The sequence below is a fragment of the Pleurodeles waltl genome, chromosome 11, assembly GCF_031143425.1.
Source record: "Pleurodeles waltl isolate 20211129_DDA chromosome 11, aPleWal1.hap1.20221129, whole genome shotgun sequence".
In the NCBI taxonomy this organism is placed as follows: Eukaryota; Metazoa; Chordata; class Amphibia; order Caudata; family Salamandridae; genus Pleurodeles; species Pleurodeles waltl.
Window position 1 is genome coordinate 209,750,701 of NC_090450.1, and position 19,976 is coordinate 209,770,676.

Sequence of the window (19,976 nt, forward strand, 5' to 3'; positions counted from 1 at the left end):
AAATGACATTAATTGCGCACCCATGGAGGGAAAACCAGAAAAAATCTGCCATGTTGTGAAGTGCGATGTGTATTGGTAACTACACGCTCCGCAAGAATTCTGAGTCCGCAAACTCCACCAGTGGAGCAGAGCTTTCCATCCAGGCCTAGTTACAGTATCTTGTTCAGTTTCACCCCTGGTACAAGCAAAAATAAAGCCATAGCTACTTCCTATGAAAGAACCATAAATTATGCCATAAAAAACACATGCATCACTTTTAATCATTTTATTTAAAGGCAAAGCCGATAATCCGTTAAATTTCAAAAAGAGGATGACACCATGCCTGCAAACTTTGGTGGGAACACACAAGGGAAAGATGTTTCTTGATCATGGACACACTCCAAAGGAAGTGTGGGTAGCAGAACGCTGGAACCGCAAAGCATGTCATGACATAGAAAACTTTTGATGACAAGCTGTGCATATTCAAATGCATATCTTGCTGCCTGCAGCCTTTAGTCCCACCTTTTCTCACCTCCTCATGAGGGCCGGTCACTGAGGCTGCAGACCCCACCCTACCATGTGATGAGTGGTGAAAGGGTGGGGTAGCTTGGCTCTAACTCCTGATGTATGTGCAGCTCCTGGTGCTACAGGGCTTCAGCCTGACGTGCCCAGGGGCTAACATTTCACTCACATCATCAGGAGGAGGGATCAAGCCCAGAAGGCAATGATTTTGCCCAGGCTGATGACCTCACAGGCTTCAGGGCTGTCAGCTCATCAGCCTGCAATTGGTGTTTGACGGCAGCCTGCCAATGCAAGACAAGGTCAAGAACAGGAGAACAATTCAGCTCAGGTGAGTGCCATTAAAGCACTGCCCACAGTTTATCTTCGTTCTTTAACCCCTTCGCTGCCAGGCCTTTTCCCCCTCCTGTGCCAGGCCTTTTTTTGCCTATTTGGGGCAGTTTGCGCTTAGGCCCGCATAACTTTTTGTCCACATAAGCTAACCAAGCCAAATTTGCGTCCTTTTTTTCCAACATCCTAGGGATTCTGGAGGTACCCAGACTTTGTGGGTTCCCCTGAAAGAGGCCAAAAAATTGGCCAAAATACAGGGAAAATTTTGTTTTTTTCAAAAAAAGTGGAAAAAGTGGCTGCAGAAGAAGGCTTGTGGTTTTTCCCCTGAAAATGGCATCAACAAAGGGTTTGCGGTGCTAAACTCAGCAGCTTCACAGCTTTCAGGAACAGGCAGACTTGAATCAGAAAACCCAATTTTTCAACACAATTTTGGCATTTTTCTGGGACATACCCCATTTTTGCAATTTTTTGTGCTTTCAGCCTCCTTCCAGTCAGTGACAGAAATGGGCATGAAACCAATGCTGGATCCCAGAAACCTAAACATTTCTGAAACGTAGACAAAATTCTGAATTCAGCAAGGGGTCATTTGTGTAGATCCTACAAGGGTTTCCTACAGAAAATAACAACTGAAAAAAGAAAAATATTGAAATTTAGGTGAAAAAAACATAAATGTTTCTCTACGTTTTACTCTGTAACTTTTCCCTGCAATGTCAGATTATCGAAAGCAATATACTGTTACGTCTGCTGGACTCCTCTGGTTGCGGGGATATATAGGGCTTGTAGGTTCATCAAGAACCCGAGGAACCCAGAGCCAATAAATGAGCTGCACCCTGACGTGCGTTTTCATTCTATACCGGGTATACAGCAATTCATTTGCTGAAATATAAAGAGTAAAAAATTGCTATCAAGAAAACCTTTGTATTTCCAAAAAGGGCACAAGATAAGGTGTTGAGGAGCAGTGGTTATTTGCACATCTCTGAATTCCGGGGTGACCATACTAGCATGTGAATTACAGGGCTTTTCTCAAATAGATGTCTTTTTTACACACTCTCCTATATTTGGAAGGAAAAAATGTAGAGAAAGACAAGGGGCAATAACACTTGTTTTGCTAATCTATGTTCCCCCAAGTCTCCCGATAAAAATGATACCTCACTTGCGTGGGTAGGCCTAGCGCCCGCGACAGGAAACACCCCAAAGCGCAACGTGGACACATCCTAAATTTTGGAAAAAAACAGAGGTGTTTTTTGCGAAGTGCCTACCTGTAGATTTTGGCCTCTAGCTCAGCCGGCACCTAGGGAAACCTACAAAACCTGTGCATTTCTGAAGACTAGAGACCTAGGGGAATCCAAGGAGGGGTGACTTGTGGGGCTCGGACCAGGTTCTGTTACCCAGAATCCTTTGCAAACCTCAAAATTTGGTTAAAAAAACACATGTTCCTCACATTTCTGTGGCAGAAAGATCTGGAATCTGAGAGGAGCCACAAATTTCCTTTCACCCAGCGTTCCCCCAAGTCTCCCGATAAAAATGATACCTCACTTGTGTGGGTAGGCCTAGCGCCCACCGACAGGAAACGCCCCAAAGCGCAACGTGGACACATCCAAATTTTTGGAAGACAACAGAGGTGATTTTTGTGAAGTGCCTACCTGTAGATTTTGGCCTCTAGCTCAGCCGGCACCTAGGGAAACCTACCAAACCTGTGCATTTCTGAAAACTAGAGACCTAGGGGAATCCAAGGAGGGGTGACTTGCGGGGCTCGGACCAGGTTCTGTTACCCAGAATCCTTTGCAAACCTCAAAATTTGGCTACAAAAACACATGTTCCTCACATTTCTGTGGCAGAAAGATCTGGAATCTGAGAGGAGCCAAAAATTTCCTTTCACCCAGCGTTCCCCCAAGTCTCCCGATAAAAATGATACCTCACTTGTGTGGGTAGGCCTAGCGCCCACCGACAGGAAACGCCCCAAAGCGCAACGTGGACACATCCAAATTTTTGGAAGACAACAGAGGTGATTTTTGCGAAGTGCCTACCTGTAGATTTTGGCCTCTAGCTCAGCCGGCACCTAGGGAAACCTACCAAACCTGTGCATTTCTGAAAACTAGAGACCTAGGGGAATCCAAGGAGGGGTGACTTGCGGGGCTCGGACCAGGTTCTGTTACCCAGAATCCTTTGCAAACCTCAAAATTTGGCTACAAAAACACATGTTCCTCACATTTCTGTGGCAGAAAGATCTGGAATCTGAGAGGAGCCAAAAATTTCCTTTCACCCAGCGTTCCCCCAAGTCTCCCGATAAAAATGATACCTCACTTGTGTGGGTAGGCCTAGCGCACGCGACAGGAAACGCCCCAAAGCGCAACGTGGACACATCCAAATTTTTGGAAGACAACAGAGGTGATTTTTGCGAAGTGCCTACCTGTAGATTTGGCCTCTAGCTCAGCCGGCACCTAGGGAAACCTACCAAACCTGTGCATTTCTGAAAACTAGAGACCTAGGGGAATCCAAGGAGGGGTGACTTGCGGGGCTCGGACCAGGTTCTGTTACCCAGAATCCTTTGCAAACCTCAAAATTTGGCTAAAAAAACACATGTTCCTCACATTTCTGTGTCCGAAAGTTCTGGAATCTGAGAGGAGCCACAAATTTCCTTCCACCCAGCGTTGCCCCAAGTCTCCCGATAAAAATGATACCTCACTTGTGTGGGTAGGCCTAGTGCCGGCGACAGGAAACACCCCAAAGCGCAACGTGGACACATCCTAAATTTTGGAAAAAAACAGAGGTGTTTTTTGCGAAGTGCCTACCTGTAGATTTTGGCCTCTAGCTCAGCCGGCACCTAGGGAAACCTACCAAACCTGTGCATTTCTGAGAACTAGAGACCTAGGGGAATCCAAGGAGGGGTGACTTGCGGGGCTCGGACCAGGTTCTGTTACCCAGAATCCTTTGCAAACCTCAAAATTTGGCTAAAAAAACACATGTTCCTCACATTTCTGTGGCAGAAAGTTCTGGAATCTGAGAGGAACTACAAATTTCCTTCCACCCAGCGTTCCCCCAAGTCTCCCGATAAAAATGATACCTCACTTGCGTGGGTAGGCCTAGCGCCGGCGACAGGAAACACCCCAAAGCGCAACGTGGACACATCCTAAATTTTGGAAAAAACAGAGGTGTTTTTTGCGAAGTGCCTAACTGTAGATTTTGGCCTCTAGCTCAGCCGGCACCTAGGGAAACCTACCAAACCTGTGCATTTCTGAAAACTAGAGACCTAGGGGAATCCAAGGAGGGGTGACTTGCGGGGCTCGGACCAGGTTCTGTTACCCAGAATCCTTTGCAAACCTCAAAATTTGGCTAAAAAAACACATGTTCCTCACATTTCTGTGGCAGAAAGTTCTGGAATCTGAGAGGAGCTACAAATTTCCTTCCACCCAGCGTTCCCCCAAGTCTCCCGATAAAAATGATACCTCACTTGCGTGGGTAGGCCTAGCGCCCGCGACAGGAAACGCCCCAAAGCGCAACGTGGACACATCCAAATTTTTGGAAGACAACAGAGGTGATTTTTGCGAAGTGCCTACCTGTAGATTTTGGCCTCTAGCTCAGCCGGTACCTAGGGAAACCTACCAAACCTGTGCATTTCTGAAAACTAGAGACCTAGGGGAATCCAAGGAGGGGTGACTTGCGGGGCTCGGACCAGGTTCTGTTACCCAGAATCCTTTGCAAACCTCAAAATTTGGCTAAAAAAACACATGTTCCTCACATTTCTGTGTCCGAAAGTTCTGGAATCTGAGAGGAGCCACAAATTTCCTTCCACCCAGCGTTGCTCCAAGTCTCCCGATAAAAATGATACCTCACTTGTGTGGGTAGGCCTAGTGCCGGCGACAGGAAACACCCCAAAGCGCAACGTGGACACATCCTAAATTTTGGAAAAAAACAGAGGTGTTTTTTGCGAAGTGCCTACCTGTAGATTTTGGCCTCTAGCTCAGCCGGCACCTAGGGAAACCTACCAAACCTGTGCATTTCTGAGAACTAGAGACCTAGGGGAATCCAAGGAGGGGTGACTTGCGGGGCTCGGACCAGGTTCTGTTACCCAGAATCCTTTGCAAACCTCAAAATTTGGCTAAAAAAACACATGTTCCTCACATTTCTGTGGCAGAAAGTTCTGGAATCTGAGAGGAACTACAAATTTCCTTCCACCCAGCTTTCCCCCAAGTCTCCCGATAAAAATGATACCTCACTTGCGTGGGTAGGCCTAGCGCCGGCGACAGGAAACACCCCAAAGCGCAACGTGGACACATCCTAAATTTTGGAAAAAACAGAGGTGTTTTTTGCGAAGTGTCTAACTGTAGATTTTGGCCTCTAGCTCAGCCGGCACCTAGGGAAACCTACCAAACCTGTGCATTTCTGAAAACTAGAGACCTAGGGGAATCCAAGGAGGGGTGACTTGCGGGGCTCGGACCAGGTTCTGTTACCCAGAATCCTTTGCAAACCTCAAAATTTGGCTAAAAAAACACATGTTCCTCACATTTCTGTGGCAGAAAGTTCTGGAATCTGAGAGGAGCCACAAATTTCCTTCCACCCAGCGTTCCCCCAACTCTCCCGATAAAAATGATACCTCACTTGCGTGGGTAGGCCTAGCGCCCGCGACAGGAAACACCCCAAAGCGCAACGTGGACACATCCAAAATTTTGGAAGAAAACAGAGGTGTTTTTTGCGAAGTGCCTACCTGTAGATTTTGGCCTCTAGCTCAGCCGGCACCCAGGGAAACCTACCAAACCTGTGCATTTCTGAAAACTAGAGACCTATAGGAATCCAAGATGGGGTGACTTGCGGGGCTCGGACCAGGTTCTGTTACCCAGAATCCTTTGCAAACCTCAAAATTTGGCTAAAAAAACACATGTTCCTCACATTTCTGTGGCAGAAAGTTCTGGAATCTGAGAGGAGCCACAAATTCCCCTCCACCCAGCGTTCCCCCAAGTCTCCCGATAAAAATGATACCTCACTTGCGTGGGTAGGCCTAGCACCCGCGACAGGAAACACCCCAAAGCGCAACGTGGACACATCCTAAATTTTGGAAAAAAACAGAGGTGTTTTTTGCGAAGTGCCTACCTGTAGATTTTGGCCTCTAGCTCAGCCGGCACCTAGGGAAACCTACCAAACCTGTGCATTTCTGAAAACTAGAGACCTAGGGGAATCCAAGGAGGGGTGACTTGCGGGGCTCGGACCAGGTTCTGTTACCCAGAATCCTTTGCAAACCTCAAAATTTGGCTAAAAAAACACATGTTCCTCACATTTCTGTGGCAGAAAGTTCTGGAATCTGAGAGGAGCAACATATTGCCTTCCACCCAGCGTTCCCCCAAGTCTCCCGATAAAAATGATACCTCACTTGCGTGGGTAGGCCTAGCGCCCGCGACAGGAAACACCCCAAAGCGCAACGTGGACACATCCAAATTTTTGGAAGACAACAGAGGTGATTTTTGCGAAGTGCCTACCTGTAGATTTGGCCTCTAGCTCAGCCGGCACCTAGGGAAACCTACCAAACCTGTGCATTTCTGAAAACTAGAGACCTAGGGGAATCCAAGGAGGGGTGACTTGCGGGGCTCGGACCAGGTTCTGTTACCCAGAATCCTTTGCAAACCTCAAAATTTGGCTAAAAAAACACATGTTCCTCACATTTCTGTGTCCGAAAGTTCTGGAATCTGAGAGGAGCCACAAATTTCCTTCCACCCAGCGTTGCCCCAAGTCTCCCGATAAAAATGATACCTCACTTATGTGGGTAGGCCTAGTGCCGGCGACAGGAAACACCCCAAAGCGCAACGTGGACACATCCTAAATTTTGGAAAAAAACAGAGGTGTTTTTTGCGAAGTGCCTACCTGTAGATTTTGGCCTCTAGCTCAGCCGGCACCTAGGGAAACCTACCAAACCTGTGCATTTCTGAAAACTAGAGACCTAGGGGAATCCAAGGAGGGGTGACTTTCGGGGCTCGGACCAGGTTCTGTTACCCAGAATCCTTTGCAAACCTCAAAATTTGGCTAAAAAAACACATGTTCCTCACATTTCTGTGGCAGAAAGTTCTGGAATCTGAGAGGAACTACAAATTTCCTTCCACCCAGCGTTCCCCCAAGTCTCCCGATAAAAATGATACCTCACTTGCGTGGGTAGGCCTAGCGCCGGCGACAGGAAACACCCCAAAGCGCAACGTGGACACATCCTAAATTTTGGAAAAAACAGAGGTGTTTTTTGCGAAGTGCCTAACTGTAGATTTTGGCCTCTAGCTCAGCCGGCACCTAGGGAAACCTACCAAACCTGTGCATTTCTGAAAACTAGAGACCTAGGGGAATCCAAGGAGGGGTGACTTGCGGGGCTCGGACCAGGTTCTGTTACCCAGAATCCTTTGCAAACCTCAAAATTTGGCTAAAAAAACACATGTTCCTCACATTTCTGTGGCAGAAAGTTCTGGAATCTGAGAGGAGCTACAAATTTCCTTCCACCCAGCGTTCCCCCAAGTCTCCCGATAAAAATGATACCTCACTTGCGTGGGTAGGCCTAGCGCCCGCGACAGGAAACGCCCCAAAGCGCAACGTGGACACATCCAAATTTTTGGAAGACAACAGAGGTGATTTTTGCGAAGTGCCTACCTGTAGATTTTGGCCTCTAGCTCAGCCGGCACCTAGGGAAACCTACCAAACCTGTGCATTTCTGAACACTAGAGACGTAGGGGAATCCAAGGAGGGGTGACTTGCGGGGCTCGGACCAGGTTCTGTTACCCAGAATCCTTTGCAAACCTCAAAATTTGGCTAAAAAAACACATGTTCCTCACATTTCTGTGCCCGAAAGTTCTGGAATCTGAGAGGAGCCACAAATTTCCTTCCACCCAGCGTTCCCCCAAGTCTCCCGATAAAAATGATACCTCACTTGCGTGGGTAGGCCTAGCGCCTGCGACAGGAAACACCCCAAAGCGCAACGTGGACACATCCTAAATTTTGGAAAAAACAGAGGTGTTTTTTGCGAAGTGCCTAACTGTAGATTTTGGCCTCTAGCTCAGCCGGCACCCAGGGAAACCTACCAAACCTGTGCATTTCTGAAAACTAGAGACCTAGGGGAATCCAAGATGGGGTGACTTGCGGGGCTCGGACCAGGTTCTGTTACCCAGAATCCTTTGCAAACCTCAAAATTTGGCTCAAAAAACACATGTTCCTCACATTTCTGTGGCAGAAAGTTCTGGAATCTGAGAGGAGCCACAAATTTCCTTCCACCCAGCGTTCCCCCAACTCTCCCGATAAAAATGATACCTCACTTGCGTGGGTAGGCCTAGCGCCCGCGACAGGAAACACCCCAAAGCGCAACGTGGACACATCCAAAATTTTGGAAGAAAACAGAGGTGTTTTTTGCGAAGTGCCTACCTGTAGATTTTGGCCTCTAGCTCAGCCGGCACCCAGGGAAACCTACCAAACCTGTGCATTTCTGAAAACTAGAGACCTAGGGGAATCCAAGATGGGGTGACTTGCGGGGCTCGGACCAGGTTCTGTTACCCAGAATCCTTTGCAAACCTCAAAATTTGGCTAAAAAAACACATGTTCCTCACATTTCTGTGGCAGAAAGTTCTGGAATCTGAGAGGAGCCACAAATTCCCCTCCACCCAGCGTTCCCCCAAGTCTCCCGATAAAAATGATACCTCACTTGCGTGGGTAGGCCTAGCGCCCGCGACAGGAAACACCCCAAAGCGCAACGTGGACACATCCTAAATTTTGGAAAAAAACAGAGGTGTTTTTTGCGAAGTGCCTACCTGTAGATTTTGGCCTCTAGCTCAGCCGGCACCTAGGGAAACCTACCAATCCTGTGCATTTCTGAAAACTAGAGACCTAGGGGAATTCAAGGAGGGGTGACTTGCGGGGCTCGGACCAGGTTCTGTTACCCAGAATCCTTTGCAAACCTCAAAATTTGGCTAAAAAAACACATGTTCCTCACATTTCTGTGGCAGAAAGTTCTGGAATCTGAGAGGAGCAACATATTGCCTTCCACCCAGCGTTCCCCCAAGTCTCCCGATAAAAATGATACCTCACTTGCGTGGGTAGGCCTAGCGCCCGCGACAGGAAACACCCCAAAGCGCAACGTGGACACATCCTAAATTTTGGAAGAAAACAGAGGTGTTTTTTGCGAAGTGCCTACCTGTAGATTTTGGCCTCTAGCTCAGCCGGCACCTAGGGAAACCTACCAAACCTGTGCATTTCTGAAAACTAGAGACCTAGGGGAATCCAAGGAGGGGTGACTTGCGGGGCTCGGACCAGGTTCTGTTACCCAGAATCCTTTGCAAACCTCAAAATTTGGCTAAAAAAACACATGTTCCTCACATTTCTGTGGCAGAAAGTTCTGGAATCTGAGAGGAGCCACAAATTTCCTTCCACCCAGCGTTCCCCCAAGTCTCCCGATAAAAATGATACCTCACTTGCGTGGGTAGGCCTAGCGCCCGCGACAGGAAACACCCCAAAGCGCAACGTGGACACATCCTAAATTTTGGAAAAAAACAGAGGTGTTTTTTGCGAAGTGCCTACCTGGAGATTTTGGCCTCTAGCTCAGCCGGCACCCAGGGAAACCTACCAAACCTGTGCATTTCTGAAAACTAGAGACCTAGGGGAATCCAAGATGGGGTGACTTGCGGGGCTCGGACCAGGTTCTGTTACCCAGAATCCTTTGCAAACCTCAAAATTTGGCTAAAAAAACACATGTTCCTCACATTTCTGTGGCAGAAAGTTCTGGAATCTGAGAGGAGCCACAAATTCCCCTCCACCCAGCGTTCCCCCAAGTCTCCCGATAAAAATGATACCTCACTTGCGTGGGTAGGCCTAGCGCCCGCGACAGGAAACACCCCAAAGCGCAACGTGGACACATCCTAAATTTTGGAAAAAAACAGAGGTGTTTTTTGCGAAGTGCCTACCTGTAGATTTTGGCCTCTAGCTCAGCCGGCACCTAGGGAAACCTACCAAACCTGTGCATTTCTGAAAACTAGAGACCTAGGGGAATCCAAGGAGGGGTGACTTGCGGGGCTCGGACCAGGTTCTGTTACCCAGAATCCTTTGCAAACCTCAAAATTTGGCAAAAAAAACACATGTTCCTCACATTTCTGTGGCAGAAAGTTCTGGAATCTGAGAGGAGCAACATATTGCCTTCCACCAAGCGTTCCCCCAAGTCTCCCGATAAAAATGATACCTCACTTGCGTGGGTAGGCCTAGCGCCCGCGACAGGAAACACCCCAAAGCGCAACGTGGACACATCCTAAATTTTGGAAGAAAACAGAGGTGTTTTTTGCGAAGTGCCTACCTGTAGATTTTGGCCTCTAGCTCAGCCGGCACCTAGGGAAACCTACCAAACCTGTGCATTTCTGAAAACTAGAGACCTAGGGGAATCCAAGGAGGGGTGACTTGCGGGGCTCGGACCAGGTTCTGTTACCCAGAATCCTTTGCAAACCTCAAAATTTGGCTAAAAAAACACATGTTCCTCACATTTCTGTGGCAGAAAGTTCTGGAATCTGAGAGGAGCCACAAATTTCCTTCCACCCAGCGTTCCCCCAAGTCTCCCGATAAAAATGATACCTCACTTGCGTGGGTAGGCCTAGCGCCCGCGACAGGAAACACCCCAAAGCGCAACGTGGACACATCCTAAATTTTGGAAAAAAACAGAGGTGTTTTTTGCGAAGTGCCTACCTGGAGATTTTGGCCTCTAGCTCAGCCGGCACCTAGGCAAACCTACCAAACCTGTGCATTTCTGAAAACTAGAGACCTAGGGGAATCCAAGGAGGGGTGACTTGCGGGGCTCGGACCAGGTTCTGTTACCCAGAATCCTTTGCAAACCTCAAAATTTGGCTAAAAAAACACATGTTCCTCACATTTCTGTGGCAGAAAGTTTTGGAATCTGAGAGGAGCCACAAATTTCCTTCCACCCAGCGTTCCCCCAAGTCTCCCGATAAAAATGATACCTCACTTGCGTGGGTAGGCCTAGCGCCCGCGACAGGAAACACCCCAAAGCGCAACGTGGACACATCCTAAATTTTGGAAAAAAACAGAGGTGTTTTTTGCGAAGTGCCTACCTGTAGATTTTGGCCTCTAGCTCAGCCGGCACCTAGGGAAACCTACCAAACCTGTGCATTTCTGAAAACTAGAGACCTAGGGAATCCAAGGAGGGGTGACTTGCGGGGCTCGGACCAGGTTCTGTTACCCAGAATCCTTTACAAACCTCAAAATTTGGCTAAAAAAACACATGTTCCTCACATTTCTGTGGCAGAAAGTTCTGGAATCTGAGAGGAGCAACAAATTGCCTTCCACCCAGCGTTCCCCCAAGTCTCCCGATAAAAATGATACCTCACTGGCGTGGGTAGGCCTAGCGCCCGCGACAGGAAACACCCCAAAGCGCAACGTGGACACATCCTAAATTTTGGAAGAAAACAGACGTGTTTTTTGCGAAGTGCCTACCTGTAGATTTTGGCCTCTAGCTCAGCCGGCACCTAGGGAAACCTACCAAACCTGTGCATTTCTGAAAACTAGAGACCTAGGGGAATCCAAGGAGGGGTGACTTGCGGGGCTCGGACCAGGTTCTGTTACCCAGAATCCTTTGCAAACCTCAAAATTTGGCTAAAAAAACACATGTTCCTCACATCTCTGTGGCAGAAAGTTCTGGAATCTGAGAGGAGCCACAAATTTCTTTCCACCCAGCGTTCCCCCAAGTCTCCCGATAAAAATTATACCTCACTTGCGTGTGTAGGTCTAGCGCCCGCGTCAGGAAACACCCCAAAGTGCAACGTGGACACATCCCATTTTTTGAAAGAAAACAGTGCCTACCTGTGGATTTTGGCCTGTAGCTCAGACGGCACCTAGGGAAACCTACCAAACCTGTGCATTTCTGAAAACTAGAGACCTAGGGGAATCCAAGGCGGGGTGACTTGCGGGGCTCGGACCAGGTTCTGTTACCCAGAATCCTTTGCAAACCTCAAAATTTGGCTAAAAAAACACATGTTCCTCACATTTCTGTGGCAGAAAGTTCTGGAATCTGATAGGAGCCACAAATGTCCTTCCACCCAGCGTTCCCCCAAGTCTCCCGATAAAAATGATACCTCACTTGTGTGGGTGGGCCAGGTGCCTGCAACAGAATAAGGCTCAAAACCTGAAGGGATAGCATAGCAAGTTTATAAGGGCATATTCCTTTATACATCTTTAGACGGACTCTGCTTTGGGGACCCACATAAGTGAGGTGTCATTTTACTTGGGAGACTGAGGGGAAAACTGGGGAGTAGGAATTTAGTGCTGGAGCGGTGATCCTACTAAGAAAAATCAGGAAAATATGCTTTCTTATGCAAATTTTGAGGTTTACAGAGGAGTCTGGGTAAGAAAATGTTGGGGGAGCCACGCAAGCCACACCTCCATAGACTCCTTGGGGTGCCTAGTTTTAAAAAGTTTCTGGGTTTTGTAGGTTTCCCTACATGACGGCCGCACCCAGGACCAAAAACATAGGTGGGCCCTCCCCCCCAAACACAGGTATTTTTGGAATATATCACTTTGATGTGTGCACATACGTCCGTGATGTGCCAAACACTAAAATTGTGAAAAGAAACACACTTAGGTTATGTGAAGAAGACCCCTCACCCACCAACCAAGTTGGTGGCATGCTTCATCATCGGGGTCCCACCCGAGGCACCTAGCGTGTCTCAAGTGTGCTGCGACGCCTGATTACAGCAGAGCAGGTTTTGTCATTTGTACTACACATACTGGTTGGATTTGGCAAGAGGGTGAGTGATGGTTCAGTAGATCAAATTTTATTAACAAGAGATTTCCCAAAAGTGAAATGCACTGGTAATAACTGAAAGGCCAAAAAACTGAACCAATGACTCACAGCTCGTGAGCTGTAAAGCCACGACAAGGCACCAACCGCTTTACAGTCCATTCACATACCTTTCATACATGACATGCACTAGACCATTCACGCCGCCAGCCACGGGCCCAGCACATTACAAGACTCGCATCCACAGACAGCGCCAGTCAAGGGCCCATCACTTTCATACGCCCACATGCCTGATGCAGCAATCACACCAGCTGATGAGTGTGTGGACTGGCGTTTGGCCGGCACTGCCAGCCAAGCGCCACCCCACACACACCACCAGCCAAGCGCCACCCCACACACACCGCCAGCCCAGCGCCACCCCACACACACCGCCAGCCAAGCGCCACCCCACACACACCGCCAGCCAAGCGCCACCCCACACACACCGCCAGCCAAGCGCCACCCCACCCACGCCGCCAGCCAAGCGCCACTCTACACATGCCATCCCCTTTTTTTTGTTTTTAAACAACAAAGAAACCACTAATCATAAATTAATACAAAACTACAAACACAAAAGCTCTAACTGAATACATGACTAATGCCAACCGTGAAACCGAACATATAAAAATATAAAACACCAGTTTACGCTCACGGAATTTCCCAATAATTCTTCTGTGTGTGGTAGCTCCTGAAACAGCCACCCACACACATCCCAGGCTTTGAAGGACAATCAGGGCAGTACATCCTAGTCTCCTTCCTGATACCTCTTCGAGCACAGACTCTACATCTCTTAGCAGGAAAGTTTTTTTTGGCCGTGGGAGGAATGTGCTCAGCAAAGTGACGATCTTTCAATCTAGCCACATCCTCCACCACTGCTTCTCTAGGAACTCTTGCCTGTTCCAGCACAACAAGGCTAGCTATGATAGACTCCTGAAATTTCACAAATGTCATCCTTGACTCTGGAGAACTATCCTTAAACACAACAAAAGCATTAAAAGTTGCCAAGTGGAACAAGTGAAGCGCTAATTTCTTATACCACACATAAGACTTACGAGCAGCAGTGTAAGGTTCTAACCTCTGATCTACTCTATCAACACCACCCATGTGCTTATTATAGTCTAAGATGCACACAGGTTTGCGCACTTCGGCAACCTGACCCCAAACAGCCACAGTTGAAGTACTCTCATCATGGATGGTGCTTAGCATGTATACATCCCTCTTGTCTACAAATTTCAGAGCTAGCAGCTCATCATTCCGCAAGGCACTGCACTGTCCCTTCTCAAGTTTTTTACAGACAAGCTCTTTTGGATAGCCTTTCCGATTAGAGCGGATTGTGCCACAAGCAACAGTGTCCACTCTGAACAACTCCTTGAACAACCGAACTCCAGTGTAGAAGTTATCTACATATAAATGGTGACCTTTGTTAAACAGTCGTCTACCAAGTTCCCACACAATTTTCTCACTAACTCCAAAAGTGGGAGGACAACCAGGGGGGTCAATATTGGAATCCCTACCAGGCAAGACCCGGAAATTATAAACATATCCTGTACTACTTTATGACAGCATATTCAATTTAATTCCATACCGTGCCCTCTTGCTAGGAATGTACTGCCTAAAAACCAAACGACCCTTGAACAGGACCAAAGACTCATCTACAGATATTTCTTTCCCTGGAACATAGATCTCTGAAAACCGATCTACCAAATGATCAAGGACAGGTCTAATCTTAAAAAGACGGTCAGAATCAGGATGATCTCGTGGCAAGGCTAAAGCATTATCTACAAAATGCAACATACCGGTTACGACTCATGATGGCAGGAAATATAGCAGTTGCCATCAAGGGACTAGTAGACCAATATGAAGACAGCGACGGATTCCTTATCAGCCCCATCAAAAAAGTTAAACCCAAGAACTTTTTCAACTCTTCCAGATTTGTGGGAATCCACCGGCTAGCTCTAGAGTGTGGCCTAAGTCTGGCAGCGTTGTCCCTCAAAAACTGCTCTGCATACAAATTAGTCTGCTCAACAATCTCTTCCAAAAATATATCGTCCATAAACAACTCAAAAAAGTTGACGGGCAAAAAGTTTTCCGTATTAACTCGACACCCTGGAAAACCAGTAAACGCAGGCAACTGTGGCTGCTCCATGTTTGGTGCAACCCATGCGTCAGGTCTTCCAATGGGAAGCCTTTCAGCCGCTGGCTCCTGCACCATTGGCACATCACTGTCCTCCTCTAAAACAGGCCCTTCATCAGCACTGAGAGTGGCTTCATCATCAGATGATTCATCTCTGACAGAAAATTCACTTCCAGAATCCTGCACTTCCTCCTCTGCCTCAGATGCAGAGTCAGTCTCATATTCATGGTCAGAAGATGACTCAAAAAGCACACTAACAACCTGCTGAGCAGTCATCCTACGGCTGGCCATGATCCTTCCTACAAAAATTAACTGGACAAATACACCACCAACAACCAGCACTGTGTAAGATAAGTAACAAAGTATAGGTTTATCACTAAGAATTATAAACTCAAAAACTATACTGCTCACTTGCCTGAAAAAGCTTGACTCACCAGCAACTACTCTGCACAGCCACAGCAATCACCAACGATATCCCACTAAAAAGAGAAAAAAAAAAGCAAATTAGACATAAGACAACACAATAATCATTGTGCATAACTCTAAGGACAATTTCACACACAATCCTGCATTCAGTACACCACCTACAAACGTGTCATTCATGCATTGCAACAATACTCACTTTGAGTAAATTTATTTACTTACCTAAAACATGCAACTACGCAAACCGCAGGACAACTACTGCCAAAACTGCAACAAGCCACAGCAAAGTCAGCAAAAGCTTTGAACTACAACAAAAAGGAGAAAAACTGTTATTATCATAAAAGCAAATACTTCGCCAGTTGACAAACACTCCGCCACTAACCATTTTTTCATTTTCCCTTGTGTCTAGTCTTCTCTGCTTGGGGGAAGATGGGCCTAAAAGAAAATAGGCCAATCTACCCCCAAGGGGAGGGGGCAGAAATCGCCCAGATTACATTGCACCCTTTGGGGGGGGCGACCCTTGCCCAAGGGGCCACCCCCCCACACAAAGCACACACACACACACATATAGTATCCCTGGCGCTATGGGGATTCTGCCCCCCTTGGGGACAGAAAGGCCTAAAAAATAGGCATATCTGCCCCCAAGGGGGGCAGAACTGCCCAAAAATACATGTGAGCCCCTGGGGGCGACCCTTGCCCAAGGGGCCGCCCCCCGACACAAAAAATAAAAACCAACAATAAAATCCCTGGTGTCTAGTGGCTTTCTGCCCCCCTTGGGGGCAGATCGGCCTAAAAATAGGGCCAATCTGCCCCCAAGGGGGGCAGTAACGACAATAAATACATTGCGCCCCTGGGGGGAGCGACCCTTGCCCAAGGGGCCACCCCCCAACACAAAGCACACATACATACATACTATTTCTGGCGCTATTGGGATTCTGCCCCCCTTGGGGGCAGAAAGGCCTAAAAAAAATAGGCCTCTCTGCCCCCAAGGGGGGCAGAACTGCCCAAAAATACATGAGGGCCCCTGGGGGCGACCCTTGCCCAAGGGGCCGCCCCCCCAACACAAAAAATAAAAATCAACAATAAAATCCCTGGTGTCTAGTGGCTTTCTGCCCTCCTTGGGGGCAGATCGGCCTAAAAATAGGGCCAATCTGCCCCCAGGGGGGGCAGAAACGACGTAAAATACATTTGCCCCCAAAGGGGAGCGACCCTTGCCCAAGGGGTCGCTCCCCCACACCAATAAACACACACACACACACACACATAACGAAATCCCTGGTGTCTAGTGGCTTTCTGCCCCCCTTGGGGGCAGATCGGCCTAAAAATAGGGCCAATCTGCCCCCAGGGGGGCAGAAACGACGTAAAATACATTTGCCCCCAAAGGGGAGCAACCCTTGCCCAAGGGGTCGCTCCCCCACACCAATAAACACACACACACACACACATAACGAAATCCCTGGTGTCTAGTGGCTTTCTGCCCCCCTCGGGGGCAGATCGGCCTAAAAATAGGGCCAATCTGCCCCCAGGGGGGGCAGAAACGACGTAAAAAACATTTGCCCCCAAAGGGGAGCGACCCTTGCCCAAGGGGTCGCTCCCCCACACCAATAAACACACACACACACATAACGAGATCCCTGGTGTCTAGTGGGCATTCCTGCTGCCCGATCACATCGCGATCGGGCAGCAGGAATGCTCAGAGACATCGAGAGAAAGGAAAACCCTTTCCTTTCCCTCAATGCCTCTCTCAGAGCACCCCCACCCCGCAGGAAGGTGAAATACTCACCTTCTCCCTTGACGCGCTGGAAGCAAATGGCTTCCAGCGCGTCATTCCCCCTTTCCATGAAATCAGTGCGCGATCGCGCGCTGACGTCATGGGGGGGGGCGTGAAAGGGGAAGGGATTCCCCTTTCAGCCCTGGCCTGGGGGTGTTGGGGGGCGGCCCTCGGGGGAAGCGGTAGCGCTTCCCCCGACTGCCAGTCCCAGGACGTAATGGTTACGTCCATGGCGCCACACGGGCGCTGCCATGGACGTAACCATTACGTCCCTGGCGGGGAAGGGGTTAAATACTGTTAGCACTACTTGGGAAAATAAAAAGCACTTTTGGGGGAATAATAAAGGGGACGGTGCCGCTGTGCCCATATAAGAGAATCACCCCTGCTTCCTGCCAAAAGATACCACTTTGTTTCTATGGTTATTGCATGGTGTGTGACCATGAGAGATTCACACGCATCTAAAACAACACAAAACAAAGCAAAATACAAAGGCAGCTACTGCTTATTTGCCAGCAATGTGACTGTGTGTCAGATTTTGTGTGTGTTGTCATTGTAGATACCAAGAAAAATACAGATCAAAGTCACACAAAGGACTACAATTCAAGAGCACAAGAATTCTGAATTTTCACTCAAGTCACTCAATCGGGATAGCTGCCAAGTTAACCAGGTACTGGCCTGTTGGTCCCTACTTGGACAAGGGTGTATACCTCTGCCAACTGGAGACTCCATTTCTAACAGTGACAAATGGAGAAAGGGTGAGATTTACCCCTGTGAATGACAGATGACTGCCCTCACGCAGGGATGAAGACTCCAATGCTCAAAATTATGACCCTCAAAGTGTCACTGGCCTATAGTGGATACTGCCATAGACCACAATGGACATGAAGGGCTTTAGAGCAGTCAACCCTGTGTCATGCGTCACAGTGTAGAAAGTTGATTTACTGCCTGGCTTCTGTAATTTGCTTTAAAGGGAGGCGGGCCAGGCAGCCTGGGACAAACAACCCAGACTTAAATGCATTGTTTAGTTTAAAGATACCATTGTATCTCTAATTAAATCAATCTTTTTAATAGTTTTTATATCAATGTGTAGGAATTTCAGAGGGCCGCAGCCACTCAGCCCTAAAAGAGAAGCCACCCCTGGCTTCATTAAGAAATTGGCACTACCGTGACTACCACATTGACAATGCCAACACACATCTGTGCAAGCTATGATGGTTTAATTGTTTTTAGTAGGAGGCATTGCATACAAGTGGAAGGTAAGCATATTGCAGTGGCATGTACAATCAACCAGTTTCACTGTCTCTGGCTTCAGCAGCAGCCATTATCAATGTATAGAGACTGGATTCTTGAACCCTGGCAGACCTATTGTTTGAGCCACAGGGCATTCCTTTGGCAGAAGAGCAAGTATCATACAGTAATGAAGTCAGTCTCAGGACATCTCTGTGGTCTCAGTCCACCTTCCCTCCATGCTGTTATGAGGCTCCTGCATGGGGGAAGCCACTACACAAGGTGGGGGACAACAGTGTTGGCAGTTTTTCATAGTATGACATGCCAACGGGCTTTCACCCAGCCTCTGAGCCCCCCACTCCAAACAAAATCCCCCCACACTCACAGTTCGGTAATTTCACCAATAATTTATTTTCTGTATTCTCAAACATTCGTACACCTTCCATATAGAAGGTGCGATTAAGTGAAGCATTTAAAGATATCTTCTCCTGTGTGCATTTAAAGGTCGGTTTGCTACATATTTGCATTTCTTCTTTACCAAAATAGGACAAAGGTTTTTTCAAAATGTCTGCCAAGATTGCCACATTACTCACTTCATGTTTAGATTTCACTATATGAGGTCTTTGTTACAAATTATTGTGGAAAGACAATTAGGGGGTCATTACAACATTGGCAGTAAAAGCCGCTCACTGCCGTTCAGAAGACCGCCAACACACTGCTGCGGCCGCGGAATTCCGCCACGGTCATTATGACCCACAGCTCGGAATCCGCCAATATCCAGACACCCACACAAGTCTGCCACACCAATGGTCAGTGATAAACTGGCGATAACAAAACTTCCACCGTCACGCCAACAGGAATACGCCCACACTATCACGACACACGAATCCACGCAGTGGTCTTTCAACCGCGGTATTCCATTGCAGTACACACCGCCGCGCTCAAAATACACACACTCTTACAAAACACTACCACTTTGGACAAATCGAACTACACACACCTGATACACATACACACACCACTCACACACACCCAATACAATATAAAACACACTCACACATCACCCACAAACCCTTACGTCAACAATTGTGACAGAAGGCCAGAGAGAGACACCACCATCTACAAACTAGCATACAAAGGCACTCAACACCATCACTCACACAACATCCACCCACCTCACACAACACACCTCTAAATATCACCCCACACATCACAACACACACCAACCCACACATCACCCACACCACCCCCCATGGCCCCTCAAAGACACCACAGGTTCTCCGAGGAGGAGCTCAGGGTTATGGTGCAGGAAATTATCTGGGTAGAACCACATCTATTCGGATCACAGGTGCAGCACACCACCATAGCTAGGAAGATGGAGCTATGGTGAAGAATGGTGGACAGGGTCAACGCAGTGGGACAGCACCCAAGAACACAGGATGACATTAGGAAGAGGTGGAACGACCTACGGGGGAAGGTGCGTTCCGTGGTCTCAAGACACCACATCGCGATTCAGAGGACTGGTGGCAGTCCCCCACCTCCTCCCCCAGAACTCACTACATGGGAGGAGCAGGTCTTGGCTATTCTGCATCCTGAGGGCCTCGCAGGAGTAGCAGGACGAATGGACTCTTGTAAGGCAAATCATTACTACTTCATCCCCACCCTAACTGCATGCCATCACATACCCCCACCCTCGCCCTCATCCCCATAACTCCAACTACTTACGTATGTCCCAATAGCACAAACCACACATCCCAAACCCAAGCCCTGCATGTAACACCAAAGCATGGACACGCATCACTAAA